The sequence below is a fragment of the Capsicum annuum genome, chromosome 10 (genome assembly GCF_002878395.1).
Source record: "Capsicum annuum cultivar UCD-10X-F1 chromosome 10, UCD10Xv1.1, whole genome shotgun sequence".
NCBI lineage: Eukaryota > Viridiplantae > Streptophyta > Magnoliopsida > Solanales > Solanaceae > Capsicum > Capsicum annuum.
The window spans coordinates 73,006,693-73,023,388 of NC_061120.1; the positions used below are offsets into that span (position 1 = coordinate 73,006,693).

Here is a 16,696-nt window from a genome sequence, read left to right on the forward strand (position 1 = left end):
AATCTCGTACACCTATTTTGACCCTATAATATTCTTGTCTTGAGGCATATCAACCACCTCCCAAGTATGATTATCTTTAAGTTCTTTGATCTTCAACTTCATATCTTTAATCCACCTTTCATCCTTAATAGCTTGACTGCAAGATTGAGGTTCAGCTAATGCTAAAAAATTAGATACAAAACACTAATAACTTGGAGTAGTGGTAACATAGGACAAATAATTTATTTATGGATATCTGATATCTTTTCTCTTCCTTGGTGAGGTATAATCCATCAACCAAGCAGGTTGTTTAGGTACTCTAGATGATTTTCTTAGGACAATAATTGTAGGTGGCGATGAGATGATGCATCTATATTTGGTAAATTGGAAGGCATATCAAATAGCATACAGGAAGGAGTATGTGACTAAGGCACATCCTCACCCGGTGGATCAAAAACCTAGTCATGAGAATATGATACCTTAAGATAATCTATATAAAAATTTACATCTGCATGATCCATGGTACCTGCACTAAGATTAAGAAAATATGTAGGTAATTCTAAAGTAGATATTTCTGCAAAATGAAACAAATGCTCTTGAAACACGACATCCCTAGTAACAAAAACTTTTTAGTGATTAAATCCATTAGCAAATATCCCTCTTGAGTAGAAGAATACCCCATCAATACTACCGATTTTGCTTTTTCTGAAAACTTGTCAACTCTTGGTATGACTAAAGTATAATATTCACAACCAATAACTGTCACATGTGTAAAGGATGGAACCTTGGAAAACAATATTTCATAAGGACTCTTATCTCCAATAGATGAAGAAGGCAGTATGTTAATAAGATAAACATCAGCTTTGACATTTACTCCCCAGAATCTCATAGGCATTTGAGTCTAAAATTTAATAGATCTAGCAACATTTAATATTTGTCTATGTTTTTCCTTAACTAAATCATTCTATTGTGGTATATAAGGGCAATTGTAATAACCCTTCAAGTTATTTTTTATATTTTCACTTATTGTCATTTTTAGAGCTTCTACATAGCTGCCTTAAGTCATTTATGACTTGTTGAAACTGAAAGTTTGATTACCAAGCAGTTCTTTGGTTTTTGTAGTCAATTCCCTATTTTGAAGTCTTCGTTGGTTCCAAATGGCCACCAGATAAAAACTTCAGTAAAATGATCTCGAATTCAAATTTTTTGACTGTGCTAGCAGCTCCAGAATATCCATTATAGTCTAGGTGGACTCTTGGTTTGGGTTCTGAGGCACTAAATCTTATTTTGACCTATTGGTCAAAAAGTTAAGAAAATAAAGTATGAGTGTGCGATCTACATTTGGTCGAAACATCCTTGAATGGAAAATCCAATTGTACCATTGAGTTTGGAACTTCGAATTTGGTATGGTTACATAGTTCATTTGTGTTTATGGGATTCTGGATAAATTCTGAGGGCTTGGCGAAAACTTGAAAGATTTTCCAAGTTTTAGTTTTCATCTTGTGACATCGCTATCACGGTGTGAAGGGTCACAATCATGATACCCTTAATAGTCAGTAAGTGTTATGATCACAGAGCATTGGTCGCAATCATGATTCACCATAACAGGCCTAAGGTACTGCAATCATGGAGCTTGGGTTGTGATAACGACTCTCGAGGGCCTGAACTGGGTATAAGTAAACCCTTATGTCATGAATTTAGCTATTTCTCAGCCATTTCTTGAGAGCATAAAACCTAAATAGTGAGGTAAAGCTAGACTAAAGCTTATGGGTGATTAGTAAGCTTGATTAACTCTTGTTTTCGCGATTATCCTTTAGATTTGAGGTAAGATTCCTCTAAATTCATGGTAGATTCTTCAATTTTCTTGCTCAAAACACCAAAATCTTTAGGTCTTAATTTTAGGCCTCATTTAGCTTAGTTTTCAACCATTAAGGGTAATGATTCCTTGAATATGTAAGAATTTTGAGTTGGTCTCTGAAATGCGATTTTCGTGAGAGGTACCCACATGAGGTATTTGATGTGATTTTTGGACTTGAAGCACAATGGTGAAATATAAGTATTTTTATTCTTGTATTGATGAAAAGAATATGTTTCTGATAGCTTGGCATAATGAGGAGTCTTCTCGAAAGGGAAAACAACAGTTTTAGTGGATCGTTGAGCATTCGTCGGTATCGAGGTAGGCTAGGTTTGTCCCTTATTAGATTAAGATATTTCATAGTATTCTTATCATATTGTGTTATATTTGGGATGGGGTTTAGGTGTTGGATTGATAAAATTCATAACTTGGGTTAGTTGGACTGTTTAGTCCATTTTGAAAATGTAAAGTTGAAACACTTAGCTTATTTCCTTATGCCTTAGGTTAATTAGGCTTTTGTCTCATGTTTGGCATGAGAATGCCTTAGATCACTCAAGTTAGATAAAATGCTTTAGACACCCATGCTTAGGGTAAGACTGTCTTTAGTTTCTTACACTAAAAGAGGTTACCTTAGTTACTATCTTGGCTTAACTAGTGTGTTTGGAAAGAACCTTTACCTTAGGCCTAATTGTAGCTTGCTATACATTTAACAGTGGATTTATATATCTTAAGCCTAGTTTGGATAGAATTTGCCTAAAATGAAACTTTGGAGATTAGAAGTGGGTCAAAGGCTAAGACATGTGTTAGCTTGTGTAAACTTTTATAAACTTATTAGACTCTTGGAAATGCTTATTGAGGTAATATTGAGAAACTGACACTTGATGGATATGTTGGTTGATGTGAGTGTTGATGTCTATTGATTATGCTATTACTTATGCTATGCATGATACTATGGATTATGTTGATATATTTATATTATCGGTTCGAGTCTGAAAAATGCATATAATATTGATGATATATTTATTATTTCAAGTTCAACTATTGATTATATATTTACTAGTTCAAATCTAGCTATAGATTATATATTTACCGGTTCAAGTCTGACTATTGATGATATATTTACAGGTTCAAGTTCGGCTATTGATGATATATTTATCAGTTCAAATATGGCTATTGATTATATTTATCGGTTTGAGTCTAGATATGCATATTATACTATGATGATATACTTATTATGGTATGATGACATTGAGGTATGATATTGATAATCTATCTAAGTCAAAAATGAGGAAATAATTATAATGTTGTATGATAGAAATGGATCCTAGTGATATTATACTTAGTTGATAAATAAATGGTTAGTCGATGCATAATGATTAGTTAATAAGAGATGGTTATCTAATAAATGATGACTAGTGAGTATCAATGATAAGGCTGTTAAATGCTAGTAATATTATGGAATGTGGGTGCATTATCAAATATTGATAAATGACTCATTGATGATAAATTATGGAAAGGCGATTAAATAATGAGCTGGTTATTTGTAAGTAAAGATTGGTTACCTTATTCTATAGTTGAGTGTACTCTCCAGGCGTATAGGAGTCTATGATGAGTTATTTACTTTCCACACCAATTAGCGTATGGGATCCAATTTTTTAGTTTGGGATTACCTATGTGATGCCTTGTGTGAGTTATTATTTCAGTTTATTTACTTGTACTGCATGGTGATGTTGTCATGTGTTGATACTTTGTGTTATATAATTATTCCAGTTAAATTACTTAATATGTACATCAGTATTTATGATTTGGCTTATCTACTGATGGGATAGAGTAGGTGCCATCATGACACATAAATTGGATCATGACAGCAACTACTCTGATATAGTATGCCTAAAGATTAAAGTAGCACTCTACAATGAGAATTAAGAAATTTTGTCCCATTATCAGATCTAAAAACCTTTATCTTAGCATCAAACTGATTATAAATCATACTCAATAAGTTCATAATAGCCACAATACATCTAGATTTCAGCTTAACAAATGAAGACAAGTATACCTTCTATAATCACCTACAACAGTTAAGAAATAATGTTTATTATCAAAAGTTAAAAATTTTATAAGGTCCCCAAAGATCCATGTGCACAACATCAAAATATTTTACAACTCTATCGTCACTGGTAGGAAAAACTAGTTTAGCATGTTTAGCTAATGGACAAACATGATACTTATTTAAGGACTCTAAGTCTTTAGTGTGTCTCGACAGATTGAGTGACTTTACATCTTGAGGATAAGGGTGCCCAAGCCTCTTATGCAATAAATTGTAGTCTTATACATCCATTTCCGCAACCAACTTTTGATGAGTTCCATCTCTATGCATCCCATCAAATCCACAGATATTCTTGAGTATGTATTGTCCTCTCCTTTTCTTACCAATCCTCTTTACCCTTCAACTATGAAGGTCCTGAAATACACAGAAGTTAGGGTAGAATGAAACAAAGTATGAGACCTGTTTAGTCATCTTGGATACTGACAACAAGTTAAGCTTAAAGTCAGGTACAAAGAACACATCCCTTACAACTTTATCTTTAAGAACCTATGCTTCTCCAACATGTGATATATCTGCCTTAGCTCTAGTAGGAAGATTTACTTTATCCCTTTTTATGTTAAACATCTTATGATAGTGTGTAAAAAATACCTTTATATACTGCAACATAGTGTGTGGCACCAGAATCTATTATCCCTTCATGTGGGACAACATGAAATAATAGGGAAGTAACTATACCTGATATGTTAGCTTTCTTGAAATTGAAACATCACAGGTTTTGGTCCAAAGAACATTTCCTGAGTTTTTAGCTTCTGGACGTCATGCAACTATGGGGTACCAGTCATATGATGGGGTACGATTGGTAGATTCTTGGTAGTATAGTAACCAGTGTGGTTTGTATTGGTTTATGCCTAAGGTATAAAAGGACTCCTTACTAGTCAATTGTTAAGGTGCGAATTGTATGTGGCTAGGTCGTATGATGCCTTGTGTCTAGTATAGTGCATTCTGTCCAAGGTACAGGTTGTGGGGTACTACCCGTATGTTAAGATACGAGTTATCTATGTGTGGTCATATATTGGCCAGTATGGGGGTCCAAGGTGAGGCCCAAGGTATAAGTTAGGGTACCACTCGTACCCTAGGGTATGGTTTGGGGAGGGTGGTCGTACTTTTCTGCAGAGATTCTATACAGTTTAAGTTGGGGGTAATATGGACATTTTCCATCTTAATCTATTATAACCTCACGACTTATATCACTCTTGGGATATCATTTACCCTAATATTATAATCTTAAACGCCTAGAAACTCTCTCAAAATCTCTCAAGGCTCTAGAACAATAATAAGTCAAATTTAGTTCATCGGTATGAGCCCCAATACCAATGTCAATACTAAGGTTGACACCAATACCGACACTGCCCATTCCAATCCGTAGTAATTCCACAAAGCCTCTAACTGAAGGTAAAACGATATTTGATTAGGACAGGCCCCCAACCATAGCCAAAACTAATGTATATAAAATAACCCAAGTATGTAAAGACATCCATGACATGAAATGGAGCCTTCTGGAATATGGAAGCTCACCGAATCCAATAACTAAGCAGGAGAAGTAAAATGACCGATTCCTACATCGCGTGGGGATACAGCCGCCCAAAGATGGGTTAGTGGGTGAACGCTAGCAAACACTCATGATAAGGATAAAATAATGCCAACCTTTAAAATCAAGTAAACCAATTATATGCGTTCATAACCACACATACATATATATAATCATGCTGGGAAAGGGAAACGGGTTTAGCATGCCTTTAAAACCATTAACCTAGGTATGTGTAGTTTATCCGCTCTAGACACCCACGGACTATATGAGTCTAGTGTAACCCCCTAAACGGACCCCGATACATGTAGCCACACAAATCGGAGATACTATAGGAGTAGGGGATTTTTGTGTACCCTTCGCTCTCCATGATACATAAGTACAAGTGTACTGAAGGGATTCTCATGTACCCCGTAAGTATCATATATGGTCGTCATGACTAATCCTCATGTCGACAAACATAAGTTTCTAGTGTCCGTCCATTGGATTCATACCTTTACGGTTAGCTATCACTCCCTGACATTATTGCCCAATTAAAATCATTACCATACAACCAAACCACCATTCCATTTATTATTAACCAAGGCTATAAGTAGTGGTATCATCATACTGCCTATAGCTTGCAAGCAATGTCCTTAGCCGGCCTTTTAAAGATACACTACAAAAAATGAGTTTAATTGCGGGGTTTTTTTGCGGAGGTTATTTTAACCCTCGTAAAATTATATGAATTGCGGGGGTTAAAAACTTGCCGCTAATAGTTATAAATTTATGGGTATTTTTAACCCCCGATATCCATTGAATATATTTGTCGGGGTCTTTAACCCCCGATATCCATCGAATATATTTGCGGGGGTTAAACCCCCCTCTATCCATAAAAAAAATAGCGCCTAAACTTGGCTCCTTTTTACTTAAAAAAAATATTTTATATTTTTTGCCCCCAAAATATGCCCTCTATTTTTTTCCAAAATCACTACTTAAAAAAGTCCAAAAAGTGATGCATAAAAAAGCAATGTTGTCCGTTGATTTTTAAATTAAATTTTTATTTTTATTAAAATTGACGGACAAAGTCGCTAGAATTTTTTATTTTTAAAATATTAATTATAGAAAAACGACTATATCCATCACATTTTTTAATTATTTTTATTTTTCATATATTTTTACAAAAAGTGACGAATAGTATCGCTTTTGTTAAAAATAAACAAAAATTAAATTTATGATAAAAAGCGACGTTGTCCATCGATTTTTAAATTTTATTTTTATGAAAATTGACAAACAACGTCCCTATAATTTTTTATTTTTAAAATATTAATTCTAGAAAAGTGACGCTATCCGTTGCAATTTTTAATTATTTTTATTTTTTTTTGTATTTTTAAAAAAAGCGACGGACGGTGTCGCTTTTGTTAAAAATAAATAACAATTAATTTTATAAAAACGACGTTGTTCGTAGATATTTTATATTTTTAATTTATTATTAAATAAATAATTTTATATTAAAAAAATTAAATGTATTCAATTATATATTGAATACATTGATATCATACTATCGATTGATCAAGGTAATAATATACTGTTGAAGTTATAATACAATAATATAAGTTATATTAAACGATAATTCATCAGAGTATATATGAAATACGTTGTATTACGAAGTAATATACTCGTGTATGTGATGTATATAGTACATATTTTGAAGTTGATAGTCAATCAAATATATATATATATATATATACTATAATAATGAAGATAATTAACCAATAATTCATCAGATTAATATATTGTATTACTATATATATAATATCCTATTCAAAAATTAATTAATAAAAAATTATTCGTAGTATACGAAATGCATTGACATTGTTATGCAATTAAAATCATTAATTTTATTTACATAATTTATTTATAATTAATTTAAAAATAATAATTTTATTTATTTTTTAATATTAATTTTATATAGTTATATTTATTAAATATCAGCCTAATTCAATTCAATTTTCCTAATTTATTTAAATTCTACCCATTTTATACTCAATTTGTGTCGATTGAGTTTAACTTGACTCAATCGAAATTCTCAATTCAATCTTTTTTAACCTAATTTCTAATCCCACTTTAACTCATCTCCGCAATTGTAATCTCAATCATTCATCATATTTGATCAATAGTAGCCTTGATATATTTGTAAGATAATTTTTACTTTTTTCTCATTCTACCCTTGGTATTAAGTTCATGAAGTAGCAGTTTATACGTATAAAACTCTAAAGCGAACTCTTAATGCTGAACAACAACAATTATACAGTGTAAGCTCATTTTGACTGTTGATACCTAATTTTGACCTCTCGATGCTCCTCTTAGGCTGCTATTTTATTAAAAATTATTAAATTTTAACATTAATATTTTTTACGTATTATTTTGATATCAAATAAATAACAACATGTCACATTAATAATTTTAATCTATATATTTTTTTTCAATTTATTTATTTTCTAACCTAATTTTATCAATTTATAACAATTTTAGCCTAATTTTATCAAATTTATTATAATTCTAATTCAAATTATGTTTAATTGGACTCAATTTCAATTTCCATTCAAATTTAGACCAAATTTTTAATCTTTAGATCTCAGCCGTTAATCAATTGATCTAACGGCTGGATCAAATCCTATCCCTCTTTCCTTTTAAACCAAAAAGAAAATCCTAATCCTCACTTTTGGCAAAAGAATCAGCCACTCCACTACACTCTCTGCAACTCATCTTTCTCTCTTTCTCGCTCCCCCATAAACTGACCGCCGACGACGGACAATCAAATGCCAATGCCGCTGCCGCTGCCGCTGCCGCTGCCGCTTGTTACTGATGAGACCACCATCGGAAATATCTCTTCAACTACCACCGCCGCAAATCATGGGATTGTACGATGTGGATCTTACGGATGATATCTGCATATGACGAATTTCAATTAGTTTAATTTATTTTTTTTTACAAAAAAATTGAAGGCTAAAGAGCGTAAACAAGTGATTCTCCGACTTAGGGAAGATCTCAAAGTAGGGGAAGGTTAGTTTTTTTCACGTTCATTGTTATTTAATTTAAACAAATTTATTTTACTTCTATATTTTAATGTGAATATTGAAAATTTTGGCAATCGCAGCAATTTTAGTGAGTATCTGTTGTTTTGTATTTTTTTCCAGTTGTCAAGTTGTGTAGTTATAAATTCTGACCTCACAACTTTGTGGCAGCTTAATTGTGTTTTTCGATTTTAAATCAGAACCTAACCTGCGAGAACTACTCTTAGATCTTCCTTATCCTTTGATGTTAATAGCTTGATCTGGTTCTAGTTTTCCTTGAGGCCTGACAGAAGGCTAAGTATTCCATTTAGCCCCTAACACTCTCGTCTAGTGGTAAGAACACAACACCTGATGTTGGGTGTCAACATGACTGGTTCGAAACCTGCCATAAACACATTACAATAGCTTTTGTCATACATCCTAACTTAGCAACCTATTACTCCAAATCTTTTGGACAATCCAACATGATATCTTGAAATATAGCATATTGTTGATGCCTAACACAGACTCTTCTTCCATTAGGCATGTCAACAGTGTTCTTTAGGTGTTTGTTGAATATATAAGTACTTCAATGCTGTATCGTCACATTATGGCTCACCAAAAGAAAATATTGATTTCATGTGCCCTGTGCGAAACGCGATATTGATTTCATAAAGCTAATTGAAGAGTGAAATGTGCCTGTTGGTACTTTATTTCTTAATGCTCCAACATCAATTGTCCTGATGTTTGACCACATATCCTAGTTGAAGTTAGAGAAACTAAATATGCTATAACAATTATACTTGTAGGATGGAAAACACTAAAATTTACCCCCAACTCTTGCATTCTGTTTTATTTGTTCCTTACTTCTCGTAGTTTGGTTCATTTTCTCACTTTAAATTTAAATTACAGGTACTAGACGAAAAAGTGAACATGGAGGTAAGCTACTGTAGAATAAGCTCTTTATCGTGTCCACATGGGATTAACTGCTGATCTACTTAGAAAGACGTATGATGTTTTGCTATCAGTTGGATATTCACGCGTTGTAAGAAGCGGAGTTCCTAGAGGAGGAGGAGGGAGGAGAAACCATGCACTGACAGGACTTTCCTTTCTTTTTATTATTTTGGGAACTGCAACACAAGGAGGAGCAAATATAGCCAGGTATGCTGATTCTGAATTGTGAGATGGCCTTTTGTTACTACTTGCTCGACGAAAAGCTTAAAGAGATGATGTGAATAGATGTTTTCATTATACTTTCCACATCAGGTCCTACTGAAAACCGAAGGCATATTATCTTTCTCATAATCCTTTTCTCCCTTGATTAATGGTAACACACACTGTGTATTGATATGGTATAACGATAGTCCTATATGAAATGTAACTGATCCAATAAGAACATTTGTGTACTTGTGGAGTTGTTCATTAGGTCATGACTCCATTTAAGCAATAATACTTTGATCAGTGTTGTATTAATGTCCTCATATCTGTTGTATTTGCTCGCACACGACTGAAATGTGAAGTAGTTACTTGAAAATGGTTAAGTATAGTGACTTGAAATGTGAATTAATTATTTGAAAATGGTTAAGTGTAGTGACTTGCAATGTGAGGTAGTTATTTAAAAATTGTTAAGTGTAGTGACTTGAAATGTCTACTAGTTATTTAAAAATGATTTAAGTGTAGTGACTTGATATGTATGCTAGTGACTTGAAAATGGTCAAGTGTAGTTACTTCAAAATGGTTAAGTATAGTGACTTAAAATGTCAATTAGCTATTTGAAAATGGTTTGAGTGTAGTGACTTGAAATGTGTACTAGTGAATAAGTTATTTGAAAATTATCAAGTGTAGTGACTTGAAAATGATTAAGTGTAGTTACTTGAAATTGCGAACTTGTGATTGATCTATTTATATTTATCATGATGTTTTTTAGTTGTACGTAGATATAAATATAATGACTGAAAGTTTATCTGATTGGTTTTTATACTTTGCATTTTTATGTAGCCAAGTGATGCGGCTAGTGGACCCATTTCGCCCATGGATGCAAGAAGACCACGTGATGATAGTGATCCTAATGACAGTCGTTGATTTTGTTGCAAATTGTCTTGCATATTCAATTATGATGATGTAATTGTGTGGTTGGAGTGAATCTTAGAATATTGAAGGTTTTGTGTTTAAATTTGATTTTGGAATTTTAAGATACTAGTTAATGTTGAAAATTTGGAGTTTGAAGATGTTAATGTTGAAAATTTAATTTTGAAGTTTAATGTTCAATGTATTTTTGAGTTGCTTGTGAATTATAAAGTTTAATTAGTCATGTTGTGTTAATGATTTATGAATTAAATAAATATTGAATTGTAGGTTATGCCTAAAGGAACAATTAAATTTGAGCTAAAATTATAATTTATAATTTGTTATTGAAAATTGATGGGTTCTACTAATTTTTTTTGTAAAAGTTGTGGAGGTTTTAAACCGCCGCAATTTTTAAATAAAAATTTATTATAAAAAGAATTAAATTTAGAGTAACGAAGTTTGCGACCATCGCAAATAATCCTCAAATTAATTATGGTGGTTCGAAAAAAACTACCACAAATTGTTTGTGACGGCTCCTATTGTGGGGTTTTGGAAACTGCTGGAATCATAATTTTTGGGGGTTTAAAATCCCCGCCATCCTTAAAATTATCCCCTGTAATTTGATTCATTTTTTGTAGTGATAAGGGATTCCCATGTACCCATAGATTACATTATCAAGTTGACTTGGGAAATCCCATGTACTCCACAAGTGATCATTATTAAGTAGCCCGCAAGGCTTTCAATTAGACCAAGCATAACTCCCAAAACCTTACCATTAAACCATTTAAATCATTATACCATTTAGGGTTCCATTACCAAGTTATACCATGTAATAGTCAATGAAAGTCCGACAATTTAACCAAAAACATTCTCATAGGCATTTTATCAAATATGTTGGGGCATAGCTTTTCCAAAGCCAAAACCAATTACCAATTAACCATTCTCATGCAACCAAATATTCAAACCACCATAATAATATGAAAACCATAAGCAAAAGACATGGGAAAACCGCAACCAACCATTGTAATCAAAACCCCAACATATATTTGAAAACTCAAAACTACACAACAATTATGCCATCAAAACAATTCATAAAACATTCTTTTAGTTAGAACTAAATCATAATGAGGGAGGAGTAACATGCCTTAGATTGAGAAGAAGATGAGAAGAAATGATCCCTATGAGCCTCACTTGACCACCTTGAAGAAAATCCTAGCTTTTGCTTAACCCTAGTGCCTTGAGAGATTTTGAGAGAGTTTCTAAGTGTTTAAGAATTGAATATTAGGGTAAATGATGTCCCAAGAATGATATAAGTCATGAGGTCATAATCGGTTAAGAGGGGAAATATACAGAATACCCCTATCTTAAACTGTATAAAATCCCCGCAGGAAGATACGACCACCCTCCCAAAACTGTACCCTAGGATACGAGTGGTATCCTAACTCTTACCTTGGGCCTCACCTTGGACCCCCATACTGACCAACATATTACTATACGTGGACCAACTCATATCTTAATATACGAGTAGTACCCCACAACTCGTACCTTGGACAAAATGCACTAGACTAGACATAAGGCATCATATGACCTAGCCACATACGACTCGTACCTTAACAAACTACTAGTAAGGAGTCTTTTCGTACCTTAGGCAGAAACCAATCCAAACCACATTGGTTACCATACGATCAAGACCCTACCAACCGTACCCCATCATACGACTAGTACCCTCTAGTCGTATGTTGTCCAGAAGCCAAAAACTCAGGAAATTTTCTATGGACCAAAACCCAGGATATTTCAGTCTCTTCCACTAGGATCATTCGTCCCCAAACAATGGACAAGGTAGTACAAGAATGACTCACACCCAATCATTTCAACCTTTAACTAAGTTAGAAAATAAAAATGCAGGGAAATCAACCTTTCATTTAACTAAGTTAGAAAACACATCAAGAACACATACCTTCCGCATGAATATTCGGAGCAGAAAACAAGTGAGGATACTTGGACTTCATGTCCTCTTCCACTTCACAAGTAGCTTCTTCACAAGTAGCTTCTTCCACCTTGTGGTTCCACCATAGAACCTTAATCGAAGCTACATCGTTGGTCCGCAACCGATGAACCTGTCGATCCAAGATCTTAACCAAGATCTCTTCATAAGATAGAGAATCTGAGATACCCAATCCTTCCAAAGTAACAACTGATGAAGGATCACCTATACTCTTTCTCAATATAAAGACATGGAATACCGGATAAATGAGGCTCAAACTAGAAGGTAACTCTAATTCATATGCAATAGTACCAATCCTCCACAAAACCACATAAGGACCTACATATCGGGGACTAAGGTTCCCCCTTTTCCCAAACCGCATTACTCCCTTCATAGGAGACACCTTTAAGAATACCCTATCCCCAATCTCAAGCTCTAAGTCGCTATACCTTACATCCGCATAGGACTTTTGGCGATTTTGGGTAGCCTTAAGCTTATCCTGAATCACCTTCACCTTCTCCATAACCTGATAAACCAAATTCGGGTCAAATATATCCCCATCACTAAGCTCAAACCACCTAATAGGAGATCTACACCTCCTATCATGCAATGCCTCAAAAGAGTCCATCCCAATGCTAGAATGGTAGCTATAATTTTAAGCAAACTTTACAAGAGGTAGATGCTCAACCCAGTTACCTCCATAATCAATCACACATGCACAAAACATATCTTCTAATGTTTGAATAGTCCTCTCTTCTTGCCCATCCATTTATGGGTGAAAAATAGTACTCAAACTAACCTTAGTACCCATTCCCTTCTGAAACGACCACCAAAAGTGAGATGAAAACTACATACCATGATCAAAGATAATTGAAACAGGCACCCCATGTAGCTTTAAAATCTCATGAAGATACAACCTCACATAATCCTCAGCCAAAAAGTTAGTCTTCACTAGCAAGAAGTGAGCCGACTTTGTCATCTTATCCATCATGACCCAAACCAAATTAAATTAATTTCGAGACCGAGGAAGACTGGTAGCAAAATCTATGTTGATCACTTTCCATTTCTATTTAGGCAATTAAATCTCCTGATACAAACCTCCAGGTCTCCTGTGTTTAACTTTCACTTTTTGACGCACCAAACATTTGGCCACAAAATTAGCCACATCCTTCTTCATACCATTCCACCAATACTCTTCTTGAGATCATGATACATTTTTATTGAATCGGGATGAACAACATAGCACGATTCATAAGACTCCACCAATATCTTTTCTCGCAAACCATCGACGGTAAAAACACATAACCTCTGTTGGTACCGCAAAGTACTATCAGCACTGATCTCAAATACCATTACCTTTTGCCCACCTACATCACCCTTGATTTTCATCAAGTTAGGATTTAGCATTTTGTTCTCCTTGATCTCTGCACCAAGAGGCTATCGAACCACTTACTGTACCAATACACCACCATTCTCGGAGTCCAACAGTCGAACTCTAAGATTAGCCAAACGGTGAATATCCTTCACCAAATCCCATCTCTCCTTATCCACATGAGCTAAACTCCTCATGGACAACCTGCTAAGAGAATCAACAATAATATTAGCCTTACTTAAATCGTAGTGAAGACTCATGTCATAGTTCTTAAGAGGCTCAAGCCATCTCCTTTGCCTGAGGTTAAGCTCTTTCTGAGTGAACACATACTGTAGACTCTTATGATCAGAAAAGATGTACATGTGCACTGTATATAAATAGTGTCGTCAAATTTTTAACGCAAATACCACCGTTAAAAGCTTAAAATCAGGAGTAGGATAGTTCCTCTCATGCACCTTCAAATGCGTAGAAGCATAGGCTATCACCTTTCTATGTTGCATCAAAACATAACCAAGCCTCACCTGAGATGCATCACAATAAACCACAAAACCCTCATTGCCTTAGGGCAAAGTCAAAATAGAAGTTGAAGTTAGCTTTTTCTTTAGCTTCTCGAAACTGCCCTCACAAGTATCCGACCAAGAGAACTTTACCTTCTTCTAAGTCAACTTAGTCAATGTGGCAGCTATCATCGAAAAACTCTTCACAAATCTCTTATAATACCTGGCTAAACCTAAAAAGCTCAGAATGTCACTGGATTTGTGGGTCTAGGCCACTTCTCAACCACCACCACCTTTTGTGGATCCACCATGATCCCCTCACTAGAAATAATATAACCCAAAAAAGTGACAACATTCAACCAAAACTCACATTTCAAGAATTTGGCATACAACTATTGCTCCTTCAAAGTATGCAACACAACACGGAGGTGATTGGCCTGATTCACCTTACTCTTAAAGTACACCAAAATGTCATCAATGAACAAAATGACAAAAAGATCCAGAAACTGACAGAATAACCTATTCATTAAATCCATGAATGCCACCGAGGCACTAGTCAAACCAAATGCCATAACCAAGAACTCAAAATGCCCATACTATGTTCAAAAAGTTGTCTTAGGGATATCCACCTCCCTAATCTTAAGTTGATAATAACCAGACCGAAGATCTATCTTAGAAAAGAATTTGGTACTTTGCAACTGATCAAACACATCATCTATCCTCGGAAGAGGATACTTGTTCTTAACTGTCACCTTATTCAACTGCAATACACATCCGAAGGGAACCATCCTTCTTACAAATAACAAGGGTGAACCCCACGGGGATACACTAGGACGGATGAAACCCTTATCACAAAGATCCTTAAGTTGCTCCTTGAGTTCTCTCAACTATGCCGGGGCCATTCTATAAGGAGGAATAGATATTGGACGAGTGTCCGAAACCAATTCAATCCCAAACTCAATCTCCCTATCTAGAAGAACACCAGGAAGGTCATACAAAAAGACCTCAGGAAACTCATTTACCACCAGAATCGAATGCCAAAAAGGACTTTCCGAGTTAGAATCTTTAACACAGACTAGATGATAGAAACACCCTTTAGAGATTAATCTCTGAGCTCTAAGATATGATATAAATATCCCCTTAGGAGATAGAGAACCATCTACCCACTTACTAATCAGCTCACTAGGGAACCTAAAGACAACCTTACAAGTACAATAATCTAAGGACGCGTTGCATAAGTGCAACCAATCCATCCCCAGAATGACATCAAAATCCACCATATCTAATTCAAAAAAATCCACCAAAGTCTCTTTACTACCAATAGATTCCACACACCCCTTATAGACTCTTTTAGCAACTACAGAGTCACCATCGGAGTGGAAATAGAAAAAGAGTTTGAAATAACCTCAGGAACAAATCCAAAATACATAGCCACAAATAGAGTAACATAAGAGAGAGAAGATCCTGAATTAAGTAAAAAATAAACATCCCAAGAAAAGAGTTGTAACGTACCAGTCACGACATCAGGTGATGCCTCAGACTCTTGTCGGGTAGTGAGTGCATATAATCGATTCCGATTTGTGCTGGTACCAAAACCAGAAACAGATGCAGAAATAGCAACCTCTGGTGCAAGAGCAGATGAAGAGCCAACCGTAACCTTATTCGCTCCAAAAGTAACCTTACCAACCAGATAGTTTCTAAGCATATGGCTTGGCTGACCATATTTGAAATATATGTCCCTTCTCTCATCACATAAAACCCCGATGTAACCAACCATAGAACTTGTAAGAAGGACATAATAAGGCCGACTAAGCCCTACAACCTTGAGACTGGGCACCTTGTGCCCTAAATTTATTTCCACCCAGCTGACGCCTATCACTCGACTGCTTCGGGTAAGGAACACTAGCTATGGAGAAGGAACCAAAACTCTCTCACTTCTTTGGCTACTTACCACCTTCACAACTACTTTGTTATTAACTATCTTGCTCAGAGAACCTGAACTTCTTACCCTTTCTTTACCCTATCTCATCCTACTTTCTCTTTTTCTCCTCTACCTATTGCATATTTACAACCAACCTGGAAATATCCATGTCCTTAACCAGTAATGCAGTCTCTCTTTCAAGGATTAAATCCCGAGACAGTCCTAAAGCAAACTTTTTCATCCTGGCCCTCATAATAGACACCAATTCTAGAGTATAACTAGACAACTGGTGAAACTTCAAGGCATACTCCTTGACCGATATCTTCACCTATTTTAGATTAACAAATCCTTTAT

General features: G+C 34.8%; 1 long non-coding RNA gene across 1 annotated transcript; it reads left to right on the forward strand.

Moving 5' to 3' along the window:
• The first annotated feature begins 8,153 nt into the window (after positions 1-8,153).
• Positions 8,154-10,857, forward strand: LOC107844785. Its single transcript, XR_001666569.2, has 3 exons — positions 8,154-8,511; positions 9,414-9,662; positions 10,500-10,857. It is a non-coding gene; the product is annotated as an uncharacterized LOC107844785 (long non-coding RNA).
• Positions 10,858-16,696: the final 5,839 nt, after the last annotated feature.